The sequence below is a fragment of the Narcine bancroftii genome, chromosome 1 (genome assembly GCF_036971445.1).
Source record: "Narcine bancroftii isolate sNarBan1 chromosome 1, sNarBan1.hap1, whole genome shotgun sequence".
Classification (NCBI taxonomy): Eukaryota; Metazoa; Chordata; class Chondrichthyes; order Torpediniformes; family Narcinidae; genus Narcine; species Narcine bancroftii.
The window spans coordinates 123131646-123147969 of NC_091469.1; positions in this window are offsets into that span (position 1 = coordinate 123131646).

Sequence of the window (16324 nt, forward strand, 5' to 3'; positions counted from 1 at the left end):
GCCGCCGGATCGTAATATCCAAGAGTTTTGCATCTGTCAGGCTTTGCTTCAGCGCTATGAATGCTTTCTTCTGCTCAGATTCAAAATGAAATGGTACACCTTTCCTGGTTAGTTTCCTTAGTGGTTCTGCCACTGTAGCGAAATTAGGAATGAACTTTGCACAAAAATTGACCAATCCCAGGAAACTCCTCACCTCTGTTGCGTTCTGAGGTGTACATGCCTCTTCAATAGCTTTCACCTTGGCCTCTGCAGGGTTTAGTCCTTCCCGTGTAAGTCTGTGTCCCATGAAGTCCATTTCTGACACACCGAACTGGCACTTGTTTCCATCACGGTATGGCCTGCCTCCTGTAACCTCGATAGTACACGCCTCAATGGTTTGTCATGCTCTTCCTTCGTTGGTGCATGGACTATGATGTCGTCAGAAATGTTGGCAACTCCAGGAATGCCTTGAATCACTCGATGGATTTCATACTGGTAGATCTCTGAAGCTGCATTAATTCCAAATGATAGTCTCTTGTAATGATACAATCCACAGTGAGTCACAAATGTTGTTACATCTCAGGAACCTGGATCCAGCTCTAATTGATAATAGCCCCATTTCAGATCAATTTTTGAGAATACCTTGCTGGTAGTTAGTTCTTGAAGTATTTCCTCCACTGTTGGTATAGGGTGTCGTTCTCTAATTATAGCTTCATTGGCCATTCTCATGTCAACACATAGTCTTATGTCACCCTTTGGTTTGGGCACAATCACTACGGGACTGACCTATTGTGTCGAATGTTCCACCGGTTCAATAATGTCTTGTTCGATTAATTCTTTAATTTTGGCTTCGACTTTCCCACGAAGCCCAAACGGAGTTCGGCGCATTGGTTGTGCCTTGGGTTTGACCGTTTCATCTTCCGCTAGCTTCAATTGTCGACCTTTCAGCTTTCCTACTCCTTGGAAGACTGCGGGGAATTCTTGCTCCATATCCTCGTATGACTGAATTGAATTGACACAAGCTCCAATATGAAGTATTGCCAGGTCTTGCGCTGTGCTTCTACTCAGCAATGGTTCTCCCCTCTCTTCTATGACCATAAACTCTGCTTCGGTGTACTTATCTCCAGCTTCAATAGTTGCAGTAAAACATCCAATGGTCTGCAATGGCTTGGTTGCTGTGTATGGATACAGTTTCTTGGAACACTTCTTTGAGGTACAGATGATCTTTTTCCTTTTCAACTTCTCCCATAAATGTCGATCAATCACATTTCTGTCACTGCCTGAGTCTACAATGACCTGTACTGTCACTCCACCAATGATCACTGGGACCTTCTCATGATGTATCTCATTCAACGTAAATTGGTAACATCATCGTCACCGTCTATCTGGCGAATGGTATCTTTCTTTCCAGGATACTTTCCTTTCCCCCAGGCTTTGCCTCTGGAAGTTTTACTCTTCCTCTTCTGGTCTGCATTGGACTTGCTTTTGCACTTCTTTGCAAAGTGGTCCTTACCTCCACACTTTCTGCAAAATTTGCCTTTGGCCGGGCAATATGGGTCTTTTCCAAAGTGACCTCGGTTTCCACATCTATAAAACTCCACGTCCTTTGTCGACGTATATCTTGGCTGGTTATGGCGATGTGAGAGCCTCTTAATTTGCTGGCTTGAGTTGTCTTTCAGGGTCATGGTATGAAATTGCCCTTCAACAGCCTCTAATGCAGCAGCAATGGTTAAAGCATCGGTGAGTTCCAACTCACTCCCTCTTTCCAGTAGACGTCTTCTGAGTTTATCTGATCTGCAGTGCTGTACAACTTGATCCAATAATTGGTTGTCCAAATCAGCTGGCATGTAATTGGATCCAACAGCTAGCTGGCGTAGTCTCGTCACGTACTGAGCAATTGTTTGGCCATCTTCTTGTCTCGTTGTCCGAAACAAATGGCGTTGAAATGTAGCATTCGGTGTCACTACATAGTGTGCATTTAATGCATCGACCGCTTTCCGGTACTCATCCTTTCTTCCAGTATTCAAAAGTGTCTTAAATGTTTCCCGAACTGCGGGTCCAGCCATGAAAAGAAGTAACGCCCTTCTCTGCGCTTTTTGTTCAACCGTACCGGTATCTAGAAATAGGCCACGACTGTCGGCGTAGGATTCAAATTCTTCCAGCCATGCCTTCCACTTCACACTTACAGTGCTTGCATCACCCGTTGGGTCAAAATGAGCAATTCCACTATGCGTTAGAAAGTCACCGTCTGCCCCAGCCATGAGAAAATATTCCAGCCCCAAAAGTACTGAGTCAAAGAGAAAATTCTTATCACCTTGAAGTTGTCTGTAATCCTCTGTAATCTTCTTTAGTCTTTAATTTTCTTTAAGCTTCTTTCATCCTCGTCACCAATGTCACATTTGTGGCCTGAAATGTGAAGTTAATAAAACATCAAACACAAGTTTTATCATGTAAACTTCTCCGAGTCTTTATTCTCCAGTTTCCTTTGTTCTCCTGCTTGTGCTCTTATCTCTCTCTTACCACGTGACTTCCAGTACATCTCATACATATTCATTATCATGACACCCCCCTCCCTCCCTCCCTCAGCCAATCCCCATAAGAGGAGCCAAAATAAACATAAAATATATACAATATTTTAAGATATTTCCAAACCCATATATTCCAAGTAAGGTGACCACATTTTAACAAAAAAAGAATAATTATCATGTAAATTATATGTTTTTTTTCATATAAATACAAGATCTCACTTCATTATGCCAACATACTATATTAATATTTACATTGTCTTTCCAAGTAATTGCTATACATTTTCATGGCACAGATATCACCAAATGAACAAATGCAATTTGAAACTTATCCAACCCCAATCCAGTCAAAGAAACCGTGTAACCCAACAATAAAAGTCACTGGATCTAATAGTAATTTAATTTTAAATAATTTCTCCAAAACCAACCTAACCTTTTCCCAAAATGGTTGTACCTTATCACAAGACCAAACTGCATGCAAAAAGGTTCCAGTATTTAACCCATATCTAAAACAAGAATCCGAATTACTAAATCCGTATTTTTTCAATTTCTCAGGAGTCAAATATATTACATTAGTCAATTTAGCCTTCATGACACATAACCTCCCAATCCTCTTGAGATATAACATAGCTTAAATCACTTTCCCATTTATTTCTAGATTTCTCCAAATTCAGTTTTTCCATACTTTCCTGTAACAATCGATACATATCTGAAATAAAACCTTCCTTTGGTATAAAGGAAATCAAAGATTCAAATTTTGTTAACTTAGGTAAACTCATCTCTTTACCATAATTATCCCTTATAAAAGCTCTGAGTTGGTAAAACACAAATAAAGAATTTACCGCTATATCAAATTTCTCCCTCAGTTGATTAAAAGAAAGAAACTGTCCTTCTTCAAAACAGTCCTGAATCACTTTTATACCCTGAGAATACCATATCTTTAAATGCTTATTAAACATTGAAAAAGGAATAATCTGATTTTGATATAATGGAGTTTGAATTGATAACTTACCCTTTGTTCCTAGAACTTAATTTATTTTAACCCATATCTTTAACAAATGTTTTAATACTGGCATATCATATCCCTGCAATAAATTCAAATTCCACTTATGTATAAACTGGTGAACATCAAATTCAGAAATACAGGCTAACTCCACTTTAGCCCAACTAGGGAGCTGACCAATATCCATCATTCTACTAACAAACTTCAACTGTGCAGCTTCGTAGTAATTTTGAAAGTGAGGTAACTGAAGTCCACCTAATGCATATTTCCATGTCAATTTCTGTAAAACTACTCAAGCTAATTTTCCCCTCCATAAAAATTTCCTCACTGCCTAATTCAAATCCTGAAAAAAGCCCTTTGAAAGTGAACATGGTATTGACTGAAATAAGAATTGAATAATAGGAAAAATATTCATTTTAATACAATTTACTCAACCTATTAATGTTAATGGAAGATCTTTCCATTTAATCAAATCCATTTTTATCTTTTTCAATAAAGGCACGTAATTTAACTTATATAAGGATTGATCATTTTCATTCACAATTACCCCAAAATATTTAATTTTATCAGACCATCTTAATTTTATAATATTTTTGCACTCTTTATAATCTCCTTCCAAAATTGGCAATATCTCACTCTTATCCCAATTTACTTTATACCAAGATAACTCCCCAAATTGAACCAAATATTCTTGTAAATATTTCAAAGACTGTTCTGGATATGTCAAATAAACCAATACATCATCAGCAAATAAATTAATCTTATATTCATTGTCTGCAATTCTTATCTCTTTAATATTATCATTCTGTCGAATTGTCTGAGCTAATGGTTCAATGACCAATGCAAACAAGGCTGGTGATAATGGACAACCTTGTTGGGTTGATCACAATAATTTAAATGGCAAGGAAGTTTGACCATTTGTCACCACCCTAGCTACTGGATTTTTATATAATGCCTTAACCCAACCAATAAAAAAAGGAATGAAATTAAACTTATCCATTCAACCCTATCAAAAGCTTTTTCTGCATCAAGCGCAATCACCATTAGTTGGTTAGCATGCTGCCTAGATGCATTGATCAATGTTATCAATCTAAGAATATTATCAGACACACTTCTATTCTTAATAAAACCTGTTTGATCAATATGTACCAACTGAGGTAAATATTTAGCAAGTCTATTCGCCAATACTTTAGCCACAATTTTATAATCCACATTTAATAAAGAAATTGGTTGATACGAAGCTACATTCAATGGATCTCTATCTTTCTTAGGAATCACTGTAATTATCACACTAGAACAAGATTCCAGTAATGACTGATCCTCAGTTATTTTTTGCAATACATCTCTAAATACTGAAGATAAATCTTCATAAAACACTTTATAAAATTCCACCGAAAATCCATCATCACCTGGCGACTTTCCATTCAGCCTCTCTTGTATAGCTTCTCTAATCTCAAAATCTGAGAATGGAGCTTCTAATTCCTTTAACTCCTCTTCCCTTAAAACTGGTAAATTTAACTTCGATAAGAAGGATTTAATAGAACCAACATCCTGTTTTCTCTCAGAAGTATACAATTCCTGATAAAATGAATAAAATTGGTCATTAATTTCCTGAGGTATATAAGTAACTATTGAATTCTTTTTAACAGCAATAATAGTTCTCGATACTTGTTCCATTTTTAATTGCCAAGCTAATATCTTATGAGCCCATTCACCCAACTCATAATAATGTTGCTTAGATCTTTGAATGAATCGCTCATACTGATATGTTTGTAAAGTATTATAATGTAATTTCAACTTAGTTAGTGCTGCTTTCTTATCTTCTGTAACCTTTTTTCTGAAATTTCTTTTCCAACTCAGTGATTTGCTTCTCCAACACCAAACTTTCTGCCAGAGATTGTTTTTTTTTTAAATTTTACTACTTACTGAATTAACATTCTCAGCCAAAAATAAAGTAATCTGTTCCTTAACAAAAGCAATAAACTCTGGTTTCTTCAATAGCATTACATTAAACCTCCACCGGTAAGTTGATTGTAACACTTCTGGACTTACATAAGATATAAACAACATAGAATGATCAGATATTCAGCCTGCACTACTCTACCTTGCAAATGTGCCAAAATCAAAAACAGATCTATTCTAGAAAATGAATCATGCCTGGATGAATAAAAAGAAAATTCCTTTTCTGTTGGATTTATTCTCCTCCAAATTTCAACAAAATTCAAATCTTTCATCAAAGCTCCCATTTGTGTTGCCATCTTTGATTTCCTTATACTTTTCGGGGATCTATCCAATAAAGGATCCAAAACACAATTAAAATCTCTTCCAAGCAAAATATTTTCATTGGCCTGATTTAATGTTAAAAAAGCCTCAGATCAATCATCATCCACATTAGGTGCATAAATATTCAACAAATTCCATATTCTGCAAAAAATGTTATAATTCACCATCAAAAACCTCCCAGCATTCTCCCTAAATGATTCCAATTCAAACGGTAGTTTCTTATGGATCAAAATCACTACACACCTTGCCTTAGAATTAAAAGAAGAACCAAACACGTGTCCAACCCTCTCTCTCTTCAATTTTAAATGTTCTTTTTCAGTCAAATGTGTTTCTTGCAAAAAAGCATTATCAACTTTCACTTTTTTTTATATAAGCCAATACACGTTTACACTTAATTGGATTATTCAATCTCTGTACATTGAAAGTTGCAAAATTCAAATTAGACATTTCTTTACCTGAACAATGCAATCTTCATGCTATTACAAAATATTGCTTCCCTTGCTAAAAAAACCCTTATAGATAAAGTAACCCTCCCCCTCTTATATATATAAAAAAAACTCAACAAAGAAAAAAAGAAATCTCAATAACAAATTACAATAATGTAGTAACTCCCTAAAAATCTGGGTGTGGTAAAACCCACTAGTGGCGAATGACTATCAAAAGCTTCAGTGTCATCTATCCCCCAGTCAGACTATACCAGAATACTTAATCAAACACATTCAACCCAGTGATTCCAATCCCAATGACTGTTCCGGATCTTCAATATCAAGAAGACTCTGCATCAATTCAACCTTCTTTCCATTCTTTCCATGTTTCCCATTCTTCCCATTCCCATTTACCCTCCTTTTAGGTGATGATAATGAAGACAGCTTTCTTATATCCCATCCTGTTATGATAGATGGCACTTAATTAGTCACTCAACTAACATCAAATTAGTGACCCAAAGTCAAATGAGGACCTCTTAGTTCTTTCATCTTTCATAGGGAGACAAATTGAACAAACTAGGATCCTCCACATAATAAGTAAATGATGACTCAATAGAGGTTATTCCATAGGATAGATATTAAAAGAATATTTAAAAGAACAAAGCATCCAAAGTGAGGGACCTTGTGTAAAATATTCTTCAGAATCTTCAGTGAAATAAGTAAAACAATCATTTTACCTTAATGAATGATGAAAGTGTGGAATTCCCTGCCATCAAGTACAGTTAGGAAAATAGAACAAGCATTAAGAGGGAATGCTTAGTGGATACAGAAAGCAAATGGAATGGAATGTCTGTTGATAGGCTAGAATCACATAACTAGAACTGTGGACAGACCTTTAAACTAAATAGTGTGGGGGTGGGATCAACACATTAATGATGGATAGGATAAAATGAAAGAGAAGAGTGTGGTTAAAGTAAAAGCAAAAATTAAAAAAAGAGAACATTAAGAGTAGAGTGTGTAAAAGTTAAGTGCAAAAGAGGCAGATTATCAGATTTTAAAAGCACAATGAAAATAAGGTGTTATGAGCCCAAAGGACCCCAAAACCCAGCAGCAATAGATACTCACCACGACAAATGGTTACTTAAACAAAAGTTGTTTTAATTAACTTTAAACATGAAAACAGGATCAAACTTTAACTTATCACCATTAACTTAATTAACCCAACTTAACCCCCTTCTAATACTAAGTGCATATGTATGTAATGTGTGTGTAAATTTAAGAAAAGTTCTTTGGTTCAGAATTCAATCTCACTTCTCATTCTTCCAAGTTCACTGATTGCAGGCAATTCTTATACTTTGCACAGAATTTAACATGTATAAAGTTCACCAGGCTTTGGTGCTTGAAAGGTAAATGTTTACCGCTCAGGAAGGTTCTTTGTAGGTTTGCAGAGAGAGATTTGTTGTTCCAGGATTTCCACAGCTGAGGTACCACCATTAGTCACCTCAATGTCTCGCTGATGAAACTTGCCCCATCAGGGTTTTCCAGATGGTAACCTCTTTCTTTCAGGCCACCACAGAGTTCTGTTCTGTTCATCTTCTTCCAAGAGAAACATCAGACAGATAGCACTTTCAGCCATTAGCCATTCTGAAGCTTCTGTTTCAGTTCCAACAAGCTTCTCCTGGCTTGTTTCAGCTGTGTGTTTCTCTCTTCATCTGAGATTCAAAATGCCAGCCACATGTCATTCTCTCTCTCACTTGCAAAACCCCCTCCTTCTCCAGCAAACAATAAGAGTCAGTCTCCTAGTCCATCTGTTGTTTTAGGTAAACAAAAAATAATGGACACATGTTAGGATGGAATAGCAGATATTGTGGACTTTGACATGTGCATAGTCTGGGTAAATCAGGTTGGTCAAGGCAACCTTGAGGAGGACTTCATAGAATGTACGTGTGATCACTTTCTTGAACAACATGTTACTGAACCTACAAGGGAACCTGCTATCTTTGATCTGATCCTATACAATGAGACAGATAAAATTAGCGATCCTGTAGTTAGAGATCCTCTTAGAAAGAATGATCAGAGTATGATTGAGTTTCTCTTACAAATTGAGGGTACAGTAGTTCGATCTAAACCAATGTATTATGCCTAAACAAGGAAAACTACAAGGGGGTGAAGGAGGAGTTGGCCAGGGTAGACTGGGAACACAGGCTATATGGAGGGATAGTTGAGGAACAGTGGAAGACTTTCAAAGAGATTTTTCACAGTGTTCAACAAAAGTATATTCCTATTAAAAGCAAGGGTGGGGACAGGCAGCCTGGGATAACAAAGGAAATAAAAGAAGGTATAAAACTAAAAACTCATGTACAAAGTCACCAAGAACAGTGGGAAGATTGGTAAAACTTTAAAAAGCACAAAAAATCATTTAGTGAGCCACAAAGAGAGGGAAGGTGAATTATGAATAAAGTTTAGCACAAATATGAAAATGGACAGTGAAAGATTTTATAATTATATAAAGTGGAACTTGCAGGATGAGAAGAGGGAATTAATATTAGGCAATGAGGAAATGGATGGCTGAGACTTTGAATATCTATTTTGTGTTGGAGTTCACAGTGGAGGACACATCTCCATGTCAAAGACAGATGCCATGGATGTAATGGGAGGTGAGGACCTGGATGCAATAGCTATCACTAAAGAGGTAGCCTTGAGCAAACATGGGTCTATAGATAGCTAAGTCCCCTGCTCCTGATAGAATGCATCCCATGGTACTGAAAGCAATGGCAGAAGTTATAGTAGAGGCTCTGGTGATAATTTATCAAAATTCTCTGGACTCTGGGCAGATCCCAGCAGATTGAAAGATGGTGAATGTCACGCCACAATTTTTAAAAAAAAGATGTAGACAAAAAGCAGGAAACTATAGGCCAATTAGTTTAATATCTGGTTGGGAAAATGCTTGAAGCTATTATTAAAGAAGAAATAGTGAGGCATCTGGAGTGAAATGGATCCATCGGACAAATGCAGCATGGATACAGCAAAGGCAGATCTTGTTTGACCAAGGAGGACATAACGAGCATGGTAAGTAGAGGGGACCAGATGGATGTTGTTTACTTGGACTTTCAGAAGGCATTGAATAAGGTGCTGCATAACAGACTTATACAGAAGATCAGGGTGCATAGAATTGGGGGTGATGTATTAGCATGGATAGATGATTGATTAACCAATAGAAATCAGAGAGTTGGGATACAGGGGTGTTTTTCTGGTTGGCAATCAGTGGTGAGCTGGGTGCCACAGAGATCAGTGCTGGTCGGGCAACTCTTCATGATATACATTAATAATCTGGAAGAGGCGACAGAGTAGTCTATCTAAATTTGCTAATGACACTAAATTGAGTAGAAAAGCAATTGTACAGAAGATATGGAGAGTTTGGAGAGATATAGATAGATTAAGTGAGTGGGCAATGGTCTGGCAGATGGAGTACCATGTTGGTAAATGTGAGGTTATCCACTTTGGAAGGAAAAATGGAAGATCAGATTATTATTTAAATGGAAAGTGACTGTAGCCTGCTGCCATTTAGAAAGACTTGGGTGTGCTTGTGCATGAATTGCAAAAGGTTTCATCTGCAGGTACATCAGGCTATCAAGAAGGCAAATGGGATGTTGGCCTTCATTGCTAGAGGGATTGAAATGTAGGAGCAGGAAAATTATGCTGCAAGTCAAATAAAGTTTATTGTCATTTGATTGCATAAGTACAACACAACAAAATAGCATTCTCATGTCCTCGGTGCAAACCATGTAGTCATACATCCAGACATAACACACATACAAGCAAACATTACATATTTAGGACAAGTATTCATCTATACAAATAAATAAATATTGTTTCATTAATATGAGAATCTCGGATGGTTAGTGTGAGCAGTTCCTTTGGTCATTCAGCATTCTCACTGCCTGTGGGAAGAAGCTGTTCCTCAGCCTAATGGTCCTGGCTCTAATACTCCTGTATCTCTTCCCCAATGGGAACAGCTGAAAGGTGCTGTGTGCAAGTTGGAAGGGGTCCTCAATGATTTTGCACACCCTCTTCAGGCAATAATCCTGGTAGATCACGTTGATGGAGGGCAAGAGAGACTCCTTTGATCCTCTCCGCCTTTTATGGTCCTGTATATTGACCTATCCATTTCTCTGCAGTGACCATGTCACATTGTGATGCAGCCAGCCAGAATGGTCTCGGTAGAGCTCCTATAGAAGGTCGTAGCTGATAGCCTTGCTCGCTTCAGTCTTCTCAGGAAATGTAGTCATTGTTTCACCTTCCTGACAAGTGAGGAGATATTGAGTGTCCTTGATAGGTCACTAGTTAAGTGAGCTCCAAGGAACTTGGAGTTGTCCACTCTCTACTACAAAGTTATTAATGTATAGTGGAGGGTGGCCATTCCTGGCCTTCTTGAAGTTCACAATCATCTCCTTCGTCTTGTCCATATTGTTACTCTTGTTTCAGAGTATCTAGAGGTGGTTTGAAAAAGATTGGAAAAAACTGTTGGCTATCATATTTGCTCTGCAGAATTTTGACGTATATCTTAGTACCTCTCATGAACCAATTGTTATATTTACTGACCACAATCCTCTGGTGTTTTTGAATAAAATTGAGAATAAAAAACAGAAGATTGTTAAACTGGAGTTTGATATTACAAGAATATGATCTGCAAATTAACCATATCAGAGGTGTAAATAATATGATTTCTGATTGTTTGTCGAGATGTTAAAATTGATCGTGCATAAAAATATTCTCAAAATTGAATTACTATACATATAACATGTTATATATTGTGTATTGTTATCTTCTTGGTGATTTCTTTTAAGACAATTTAGTTATAACTGAATTTTAACTCAAGAGTTAAAATTCCCTTTAAGGGGGGAAAGTGTGACAGAGTATCTTGAGGTGGTTTGGGAGGAATTGTTAGAGCAGGTTGCATATAAACACATTTTAAAACACAGAATATTTGCAGGACTTTTGCAGAATGCTTTTTCCAGAGGAGCAACACAGTAGCAACATTCAGGAACTTGCCTGGGAGAGCATGTGATCTTTGCAGGGAGGCCTGAACAATTTTGCTCTCAAAGAGGGAGGGTGTGAAACAGAGAAGAGGGAGACAGAAATCAGTTCCAGAGGGAGAAGCTGGCAAACTTTGGAAGACTGCCTGGTCAAAGGAGAAGACTGTCAGTGTGAAAGGTGACCTGAAAGAAAGAGGATCATCTGGAGAACCCTGAAGGGGGAAAGTTTCGTCAGTAAGGCTGATTGGAAAGGAATCAGGTGCGGATGTCCTGGAACAAAAAGAATCTCTCTCTGAAAACCAGCAAGAACCCTCCTGAGTGGTAACCATTTGCCTGTTAAACACCAAAGCCTGGTGTACTTTGTTAATGCTAATTTCTGTGCACAGTACAAGAATTGCCTGCAACCAGTGAGATTGGACTGTTATCCAAAGAACTTTTCTAATCTTAAATATACATTTTATACAAATGCGCTTAGTCTTAGAGGGAGGATTAAGTAGGTTAGGTAAGTTAAGTAATAAGTTAAAATTTAATTCTGTTTTCTTGTTCAATTATAATTAAAAACTAATTTTGTTTAAGTAACCCTGTGTTGTGGTGCATATCTATTGCTGCTGGTTTGTGGGGTCCTCTGGACTCCGTAACAAGGTACTTGTGAAGCCTCATCTGGAATACTGCTTGCAGTTCTCATCTCCTTACTTGAGGAAGGAAGTTCTGGCTTTAGAGTCGGTAGAGGAGGTTCACCATGTTGATTTCAGAGCTGAGGGGGTTAGTCCATTGTAATGCGCGTCGAAAGAACCAAAGACTTGTTGATCCAAACCAAGGCTTTTATTAACTAAAAGATTGGAGCATATCACAAGTAGGTCGACCAGCCCAGAATGACCTGGTCTGGCTAGGAGCAATCCTTTAAGACCTGCCAGTAGGTGTGGCTACACTCTCAGCCAATCACAGTCAACCTACACTACCATCTGTACATATGTACATATACACATTGGTGATAGAATCTGTACTATCACACCCATGAGGAAAGATTGAGTCATCTGCAGATGTATTCGCTTGAATTTAAAAGAATGAGAGGGGATCTTATGGAATTGCATAAAATTAGAGGTAGGCACCCTGTTCCCATTGGTGGGGGAGACTAAAATTAGGGACATAGCCTCAAGATCCAGGGTGGTAAATTTAGGATGGATCCAGAAGGGATATGTTTTAATATGGCGGCGCACACGGTCGCAGCGGCTAGCAGCAAGCACTACCATAGCAGCAAGCATTTCCACAGCAGGAACAGCAGGTACACCGAACCCGATAAAGTAAACGGGAAAGTTAAAAAAAAAGCTATCATTACCACGCAGATATCCACAGCGGCGCCGACAGCAGCAGCAGCGGCGTAGCGGCAGACGGACCAGCCGGCGGGGTCCGCTGCCGAGGGCCGCCATGGTCACAGGGAGTGGATTCCTCCCGAGGCGAGCCCCCTCCACATCCGCGGAGGTTCAGGACCTTGAAAGCCGTGCCCGAGTTGCGCGAAAGCCCGGTCCGGCCCGGCATCAGTCACCTCCACGTCTTCGGGTCCCATATCACAGAGCCCGTCATGAATACAACAGACATGCCGCCCAGCTCTATGAGGCCGGACGCGGTGAGTCAATTGGCCTCGGCATCTGTGCCTGTGTTGCGCGAGAGCCCGGCCCGGCCTGGCATTGGCCACCTCCACGTCTCCTTGAACTTCAACAGCAGACAAGTGCTGCTAGGCATCGGACTTTCCGCTAGGATAGAGGTCACGGACGAGTTCCACCGCTCTCACAGCATTCCCAGTGAGATAGCGAGACCAGCGGGAGCTCCTTGGATTGTTGACGGCGGTTGCAGCAGGCAGAGGCGGAGGCGGAGACGCAGGAGGGAGAGGAAGCAAAAGCGGGGTTGCCGCTCAGGCCTGCTAGTTAGGCTGAGGAAGGCTCCCCACAGACCTCCGCTCCCTAGCATGCTTCTCAGCAACGTGTGATCCTTGGCAAGCAAAATGGACGAACTGGAACTTCGGGTAGCTGATGACCGTTATGTTAAGAACTGTGGTGTTATGGTGATTACCGAAACATGGCTTCATCCAAGAATACCGAGCGAGGCCATACAGCTACCTGACCGCACCGTTCATCGTAGCGACCGGAGCAAAGAGGAGTCGGGTAAGAGCAGGGGGGGTGGTTTATGCATCTATGTAAATAATGACTGGTGCAAGGATAGTTCAACCATATCCACTACCTGTTTACCATTATTAGAAACTATCTCTATCAAATGCCGTCCATTCTTTCTGCCGAGAGAGCTAACAGCTGTCCTAATCACGGCTGTCTACATACCACCAGAGGCAAATGCCGGCTCAGCCCTCACTTCTTTCGGACATAATCCACAAACAGCAGCAGGCTCATCCGGACGGTGCACACATAATTGCAGGCGACTTCAGTCAAGCAAGCCTGAAGTCTGTCCTGCCAAAGTTTTATCAACATGTTAAGTGCCCGACCAGGAAAGGAAACACATTAGACCATATGTATACCAACATCAAGCACGCATATAGAGCCAAACAACTCCCTCACATAGGGCAGTCAGACCACCTCTCCCTGTTCCTTATCCCTGCTTACACCCCTCTGAGAAGAAGCTCAGCTCCTGTGAGAAAGACCATTACCACCTGGCCCGTTGATGCTCTCTCCCAGCTCCAGGACTGCTTCGAACTCACTGACTGGAGTATATTTGAACACCATGACTTGTCAGCGTATACAGAGTCTGTGTTGGAGTACATCAGGTTCTGCATAGAGACTGTCACTGTCATCAAACACATACGGGTGTTCCCAAACCAGAAACCCTGGATGACAAGGGAGGTTAAATCACTCCTCAGGAGCCGCAACACTGCCTTTAGATCCAGTGATAATAAATTGTATAGTGCTGCCAGAGCTGAACTAAAGAAGGGCATCAGGAAAGCCAAGCTAGATTATAAGGAAGTACTGGAAGGCCATCTCACCGACAACAATCCTAGGCGAGTGTGGCAAGGGTTACAACAGCTGACCAACTTCAGGGGTCAGCCCAGCAAAATTGTGGACTCAAGCACTGCATTGGCAGAGGAGTTAAATACCTTCTTCGCACGCTTTGAGTCCACCGCCCGGCAACCTACAGCTGCACCCCCTCTAACCCAGTCCGCCCCTAGCTACGAGCCACTGACTGTGCAGCCATTTGAGGTGGAACGAACCCTCGTCAGGGTAAACCCAAGAAAAGCGGCTGGTCCAGATGGCGTACCGGGGAAGGTACTTAGGGCCTGTGCAAATCAGCTGTCCCAGGTCTTCACCACAATCTTCAACCTTTCCTTGTCAAAAGCCATTATACCAGCTTGTCTGAAGGCCTCCACCATCATACCCATACCAAAGAAACCACAAATAACTGGCCTAAATGACTACTATCCAGTAGCACTCACACCTGTCATCACCAAGTGCCTGGAACGACTGGTCCTAGACCACATCCAAGACTGTCTCCCTCCCTCCTTCGACCCACACCAGTTTGCTTATAAAGCGAACAGATCGACGGAAGACACCATATCCATCATCCTCCACAATGTGCTGAGCCATCTGGAACACAGGAACACCTATGTAGGGTACTTTTTGTGGACTTCAGCTCAGCCTTTAACACCATCATCCCCAATATCCTAGTCAGCAAACTGTCTGCTCTGGGCCTTCATCCTCTCACCTGTTCATGGATCAAAGATTTCCTTACAGATAGACCACAGACAGTCAAACTTGGAACCCACCTGTCCTCCACCCGCACATTGAGCACGGGCTCCCCACAAGGCTGTGTGCTGAGCCCTTTGCTCTTCACTCTTTACACCGCCGACTGCAGACCTGTCCACGCCAGTAACACCGTGGCGAAGTTTGCAGATGACACCACGGTGGTGGGGTTGATCACAGGGGGAGATGAGTCTGCCTACAGGAATGAAATCCTGAATCTGACCGAGTGGTGCTGGGCTCATAACCTGATCCTAAACACCACAAGAACAAAGGAAATCATTCTGGACTTCAGGAAGCACAGGTCTGACCCGCTCCCCCTGTACATAGATGGTGACTGTGTGACGAGGGTCCACAGCTTCACCCTCCTGGGCATCAATATCTCAGATGACCTCTCCTGGACTGTAAACACTTCAGCAGTCATCAAAAAGGCCCAGAGGCGTCTGTACTTCCTGAGAATGCTCAAAAAGAGCAAGGTGGGTCAGAAGCTGCTGATCACCTTCTACAGTTCCACCAGACAGAGCATCCTGCTGTACTGCAGCACAGTATGGTTCTCCCATTGCACTGAAGAAGAGCGGCAAAGACTTCAACGGGTGGTGAGGGCAGCAGAAAAGATAATTGGATGTCCCCTACCCTCCCTGAAGGATCTCAACACCTCTCGTTGCCTCAGTAGAGCACAAGCAATAATAAAGGATCCCACCCACCCTGCCTTGCATCTGTTTGACCTACTACCCTCTGGCAGACGCTACAGGTCAATCAAGACAAGAACAAACAGACTCAGAAACAGCTTTTTCCCCCAGGCTGTCACTACACTGAACACACATATCCACAAATTCCCCTCTCATGCAGCCGACACCCCCCCCCCCCCTCCATTCACATAAAGGACATATACGGCACTGTAAATTAAATTTTTTATTTAACTTCTGGGGTGCTGCCTGTGGTTGCGTCGCTGCATTGGTAACCTTGTACTGCTGTCATAAATCTCGTTGTATAATTTGTACAATGACAATAAAAAGCTTATTATTATTATTATTATGAGGATGGTGAATCTATGGAATTTGCTGCCCATTGAAGCAGTGGAGGTTGCCAAGGTTAACATATAAAGACAAGGTTGAATAGACTTTTATAAAGTAAGGGATTAAGAGGTATGGGGGGGAAAGGCAGTTTGGTGGAGAGGAGCCTACTCTTGTTCCTATTTCTAATCTTCTTAAATTATTAGAATAATTAGACAGGAAGTGGTTTGTGTGGAGCATAAATACTAGTAAAGGTAACATTATTGTTACATAATGCCTCATTTAAAATGTAATATACATGAAAATCTTTAACTTTGTCTACC